Source organism: Impatiens glandulifera, chromosome 2, assembly GCF_907164915.1.
Source record: "Impatiens glandulifera chromosome 2, dImpGla2.1, whole genome shotgun sequence".
In the NCBI taxonomy this organism is placed as follows: Eukaryota; Viridiplantae; Streptophyta; class Magnoliopsida; order Ericales; family Balsaminaceae; genus Impatiens; species Impatiens glandulifera.
The window spans coordinates 53516237-53523515 of record NC_061863.1 but is presented as its reverse complement, the minus strand read 5'-3'; positions in this window follow the sequence as shown (position 1 = coordinate 53523515).

The following is a 7279-nucleotide window of genomic DNA, read 5'->3' as shown; positions in this document are numbered from 1 at the left end:
TTTTACTGGTTACCCACTGGGCTTCATATGGACGTGGCCCATTGAAATTAATTTTAATTTTTATAAAATATTATTATAATTGGTTTAAAAAAATATTGAGATGAACAATAATAACACTAACAATATAAAGTTATTTTTTAATTTAAGCAAAAGTTAAACGAAAATTTGCTTTGAAATGATTAATCAATAATTTAATACTCAAATGTAAGTTGTAATATATATTATTGGAATGATTAACTTGTATTTTATAAAATTAATTTTTTTCAGCTTATTTATTTTATATTAATTTAAACATGCTTTATCACTTAAAGGCATCACAAGATAAATAGACGGAATGATCTCACCCAGAAGCACAAGATGCTCAAAAGTGTCATCTTCCTTCGTTAACCCGCAATTTAGATCAGACTCTAAACAACTAAAAAATATTAAGAAGATGTTAAAATTTCTGTGAGTGGCTTAAATCATGCATAAAGTATTATTCGTAAAAAACAAATGAGAAATGACAATTGGAGACCTCCTCATCCCACAATCCACTCCTCTAATGAGGCAAAAATGGGGAAAGACAACATTCTTGAAAAAACTTCCATGACAATGACTAACGGGAATGGGGAAAGAGGATCACCCTGCCCGATTCTCTTCGAGTTTTTGAAAAAACTTTTAGGGCTTTCATTCACAAATATTGAGAACTTAGTTGTCGATATGCATAATTTGATTTAATCTATCAATTTCTCTTCCGTTCCCATTTATCCATTACATCGAATAAAAACTCTCAATTAACACAATCATAGACTTTTTTAATATCAAGCTAGGTTTACGAAGGCACGCTTATATATCCCTATTGAAATTTGCTGAATCAATATATTCATTTTCAATAAGGACGATTTTTAACCCATAAAAATTAGTTTTAATAATTCATATTTTAATTGTATATATATGAAATAAAATTAACTTATAACTTACCTAATTAGATATTGAATTTTTTTTGTAGAAGATCTTGTAATAGGCTCATGATAGCAGTTGGGATGGGCCATGGATAATTTTCAAAGGGTAAGGGTGATCCAATGGTCCAACGGACCGGATAATTTTGAATAGTCCAGAGTCACTTTCTACTAGTTTTACCCATACTTATTTCATGATTTACTATCCAAAAATAAAATATTATTCAGAAACTTATATTTAAAATTCTACAAATAAATATTTAATTTACTCACAAAATGATTTAATTAGTTCACTAATAAAATAAATTTCAATACTAATGAAAATTATTAATCATAAAAAAAAGTAATAATTTGAGAGGAAGGTGTGAGTTTTTTTTTTGGTAAAACATTTATAAAATATTAATATATAATAATAAATTAAATAATAATAATTAAAATAAAAGGTATTTTAATTAATGAATTTAGTGTTACAGTGAATGAGAGAAGAGTGAAATTTAAAATGATAAACTTATCAACCATTTCTATTATCAAAACAAGTAAAAAAAAAATTGTAAACAATGAGATTCCTTTTTATAAATATATTGATTCATGAAGATCAAATGCAAAACAAGTATATCAATGATATGTGTATAAAAAACTTGCAATATAGTTTTAATTTAATGAGATTTAAACTAACTGAAACTAGAAATGTATAAGTATTTATCCAAAATTGATTTTTTTTCAAACAACAAAACCCTAAATCAAACTTCTAATTAATTAGCCTTGTTTTGAGAGATTGAAAACTTTATTTTTGATCGAATCTCAAATCCTCCTGATTCGCAAACAACATAAACCCCTCTTAATAGAACTTGAAAAAAAGCAAAATTAATTTTAACCTATAAAGAAAACGAAACTTACTTTTGTCTTTATGTTAAAAAAAAAAACCTCTTTGATTAATTTTAGTTAATGTACTATAAAAATAAAATATAAAATAAAATATAAAATAAAATATGCATTATCCAAGAAAAGATTAAAAATAGTAGAATGGTTGCTAAAGTATATAATGAGATGTATAATTTTATTATTTATCCCCAAAAGTGGAAATAATAAAAAAAAATTATGTTCAATGGAAATGGAGAGTATAATTAATGTTAGAATTTTTTTTATTAATATTAAGAGCACTCTAATTAAGTAGAAATCAATAATTAATTTAATTGAAAATCTATATATATATATAATGATGCTTAATTTTTAAAATGTCCAGATTGCCGGGTCGAGAGCTGTGGTTAATTTGGATACTTGGGTCGGATTGTGGGTTGACCCGTTTTTAAATTTAAAACGGTTAAAAATAAAATTAAAAATGCTAGAGGTATGTTTCGAACTTGCAACCTAACAAAACAAGTACAACTCTTTAACCAACTAGGCTACAAAGACTTTATATTTTAAATTCAACACCAAATTTGATAAACGCGGGACGTTTTAATATTAATATAAGTTCAACTTTTTAACTAACTAATATATAATGATGTTGAGTAAATGGATACTTGGGTCGGATTTTGGGTTGACTCACCCATAAATATAAAACGGTTAAAAAATGTCAAAAAATATTATCCGTAATTTTTTTTCACGATTTTTATATTATTACTCGTGCAAATGCACGAGCTAAATGCTAGTTTAAATAAAAGTGCAAACAATAATGTAAGCAAATGAGGTCATTTCAAAAAATTCACCCTTTTGATTTGAAATTTACTCAAAAGTTTGGGCTAGTTTGAAATTGGCCGGATCATTTTAGCGGAAATAATAGAAAAATAAAATTAATTTTTAGGAGAATTAATATTTTTGTCATAAATAATATATATATATATATATATATATATATTATTATTATTTTTTATTTTTTTTTTTTGAATCAAGTTATGAGATTCTTAATTTTTTATTAAAATTAAATATTTTAAAATTTGTTTAGAATTTAACTAGTAGATATTTTCAACAAAATTTTGAATAATAAATAAAAATACCATTTAATTAGAAATTGATTAATTATTGATAAGGGTGTCACCTTCACAAAATAAAAATATGTTGACTTTTCATTCTCTTCATTAATTTTGACTTATTCTATAAACTAACTAATTTTTGTAAAGGTGATGTAAGGTAGAACACTAAATCTGGAACAACAGATTTGAGCCCGTTCAATATTTTGTCTGAACCGAATATCTGACCGAATTCGAATAAACCAAATTTGAATTTTATTTTCGGTTTTCGAATCGAATTTCAAACCAACTCGAATTCAAATACGGTTTTCGAATTAATTTCTGAGTTTGGGTTTTAACTTGAAAACTAAATCGAAAACCGAATTATTTTTTATTATTTATTCTTCCAAATTTAGTTTAAGAAAAAATACAAAATAATTAAATTAGAATATTTGAATTCAAGATTTAATAATAAAAGAATAAAGACAGAAAACACTAGTGGTCTAGTGGTAGAATAGTATCTTGCCACGGCTCACGGTACGAATTCGATTCGGTTTACGAATTGACTAAAAAAATAAAAATTCGAATAAATTGAACCGATGAACATCCCTAATTATTGACACTTCAGATATATATTTAGATATAATCATTTATTTATTTTTTCTATTATATTAGTTATTTATTTTTTCTCAATCAGAGCACTTAATATTAATAAAACAAAATTTTCTAACATTTAAAAGCAAGGGAGGAAACCTTCATAAGTAAAGGAGTTCTGCTCAGGGTTTAAGCAAGATCCAATGGGCTGGTTTCGACCCAAGCCGCCCATCAGAAGCCCATTGGACAACCTGTAAAAGAAAATAGGCAATATTTTTGTTATTTCATTGATAATAAAAATATAATGATAAATATAATATCAAATAACCTGAAGGTTATAATAAAATTTCAATCTAAATCTTTTTAAAATTTCAAATAAATATGATATAAAATTAACTTAGTGTGTTTATTTTGCAAAAAAAAAAAAAATACTGAATTAACCTGAAGGTTAACCGAGTCAGTCCGGTCAAGGAGGTCCAACTGAGCCAGACAAAGTTTTGCAGCGGGCTCGGCCCATAGGGAGGATCAGAAGTCCCAATGCCAGAAGGCCTGGACCACATACCCGAGAATAAATAAACGAGTTTTTTATTTATTTTTCGGGCCATTGCCAGGGAAAAGAGAGAATATTGAGTTTTGGGTATAAAAAAAAAAGAAAGACTAACCTGAATGATTTTACATATTAATTTTCTTTAAACTTTATTGTGATTTATTACATTCATTTATAAGTATAAAACCAACTCGTAACACTATCCATCCCTTGAACTACATTAATGTGATTTATCTTCTCTTCTAGTCTAGCGGCAACAAGATGTGGATATCCACATATTCTTTGAGAGATCCCGAGTTCGAGTCTGTCATATGACAAGCTATGCGCCTAGTTAAATGATTAAGTGTGTTTGCGGGTTGTGTGCTTAACTCCCTTGTAACCACATTTTTTTACATTAATACAATTTCATTTTATTTTATAGTTGTAAGCACTAAAATTTAACTTTATCCATTTATAAATTATTGAATAAATAAATCAAAATTAATGCCAAAACACGATTAAGAAATTAGATTAAGAACATTTCCATATTTGAATTTTAAAAGAATATTTTTTTTTTTTAATTTTTTGTGACTTATTTCAAAAGGTGAAATGACCACCATACTCCAGTGATCATTTCCCCTATACATTGAGGCATCATCACGGCCTACACCAGCAATTGGTCAGAGATCAAACAAAAGACCATCAATAATCTTTTAACTTAATCCAATCCACTTGGTCGATGAACCGACATTGGGATGCTATAAATAGCCTCCCCTGGGCAAACCAAAGAGAAGAGATCCACTCTCAAGCCCTCAATCACCACGAATATAAATCCTCCATTGGAGAGAACTTCAAATTTTTTTCAAATTTTGAAAATTTTGTATAGGCTGTAAGGTTCTGACTCAAGCATCTAGAAAGCTTACTTAATAGTTAAGGAGTATTCTCTTGCTCCAAATAACTATCAATCACACTATAATTCGAATTATTAATTAATAATAATTTTAAATTAAAATTATATTAAATATAAGTTTTTTAAATAATTTTATTAAATTTATATAAAAATATATATTCTAAACTATTTTAAAAGAATTATTATGTTTATTCCTGATAAATATATATATATATATATATAATAAATTAATACATAATTTCCTCATTTAAATTTTAGTTTTTGTTTCGTGAGCAAAGAGAATTCAAACATTTAAAATGTGTCAATAATTAATTATTGAGTTTACACACCTACATAGTATATACTATGTAGGTAGGAACAATCAACTCGGAAAGAATGGATGGTCTACGGAACAATAAAAAAATTCAAAATTAAGTAACGATGGTTAAATACTATATTTAAATATTTAATTAAATAAGTATGTGAAAATAAATACTTAGGTCTTGTTCGGTTTGGTGTTTTTTAAAAAACTCATAGAGAGAAAAAATTAATGATGATTGATGATTTTGAGAATGTGATGATTATTTTTGGTAAAAAGACTCAAAGGTAATGATATCTGTAAATAAAATAAAAAATAATAATTTAAAATGGAAGGTGAAATGAATGATTTGATTGTTGAGAAATAATTAATTAAAAAATTAATTTTGTTTGAATTTTTCAAATAATCAAAGGAAAATAAGGCCTTAATAAATTGAATCATCCTATTATAGTATTTAAATTAATTATTTATATTTATACCTATTTATGCTAATATAATAATCCCACCTAAGTGACCTAACTCAATTAGATGTTTGGCGGGTCCACCATATACAATTTACAAAAACATCATAATTATAGTTTAATTATATTTCTTTGTTTTTATTAACCTCTCTACACTAATCTTGTTAGTATTGAACTTTTTTTATTAGTGAAATAAGTAATTCTGTGAGTAAATTAAATATTTATTTGTAACATTATAAAAATAAGTTTCAATAATATTTTGTTTTTATTTATTTTTGGTATTAAATAGTGAAGTGAAGGTGAATTAGACATGCAAATATCATCTTTAATTAATTACGGTAAAACATTAAAAAGTAACTGAATAATTCAAAATTAATCTAGTAATTTGAACAAATTAGTCCAAATTAAAGTTTACCATCTAAACTCATAAAATTTATAATTTAAATAAATTATAATAATTTAATTTGAAAATATTAGTTATATATTATTTTTATTTTTATATATAGTTAATTATTTTATATCTTGTCAATTTTAAAAAATTATATATTTAAATATAAAATTAATTATAAAATAATAATAAGTACTATAGGAAAAAATATATTTATAAAATTAATTATATTAATTTTTTTTAATGAATAATAATTTTTTTACTTAAATTTAATATGTAGTTCTAATACATTTATATATTTTGTAGCATATATAATTACAAAATTACTTTTAAATGTTTTGAAAAAAATATAATTATAAGAAGTTTAGTTTATAGGAAACAAGAGAAAAGAGAGGAGGGGAGATTGAAAAAAAAAAATCAATATTTAAAAGTAATGAAATAAAGGAGAGATGACATTTTTATAATTTACATGTTATAATTTATATGACATTTAACTTTAAAACAACAAAAAATAAATGTTTATTTATAATCAATCTATTCAGCTAACACTAATCTAAAGAAATAATTTTTAAAATACCCTGACTTGACTTGACGGTAATTAAGACTTTTCAGTTCGATTTACTTCTGAACAAACACGACAACTTGTTTCGGTATTTTGATCATAAGAACAAGTGAATGCGCAAGGAACATTTTAAAAGAAAATTGTGAAATAGATAATGTGTAACAATTTTATTTTATTAAATATATAAATGTTAATTTTATTAGTTAATTTAGTTTGTTTTTAAAGATGTGTATTTAGACAATAAGAACACCTAGTAATCAAATTAAATTACAAATTATCACCTAAATATTATTTCAGAGCTGAAAACGATAGAATCTTCATCAAAATCAAGAATAAATGGATTTAAATTTTTTAATATTTTATGTTATTTTACAAAATGACCTTCAAAATAATTGTTTTAATATCAAACCATCATCAACCATGATTTTATATATCCTTTACTAAACAACAAAATCTAAGTTTCTAATATTTATGATAGTAAATAAATAAGCCATAAATAAAAATTGAGAAACAAACCGGGATTTGCTTTGTAGATCTTCCTTATGGATAAGATGAAGACGATCATGTAGATCCCTAGACTTAATTATGTCTTATGTGCAAAAGATGTATTTAAAAAAAAAAAAGTTAAATAGAAAATCTTTTGATACTATTTT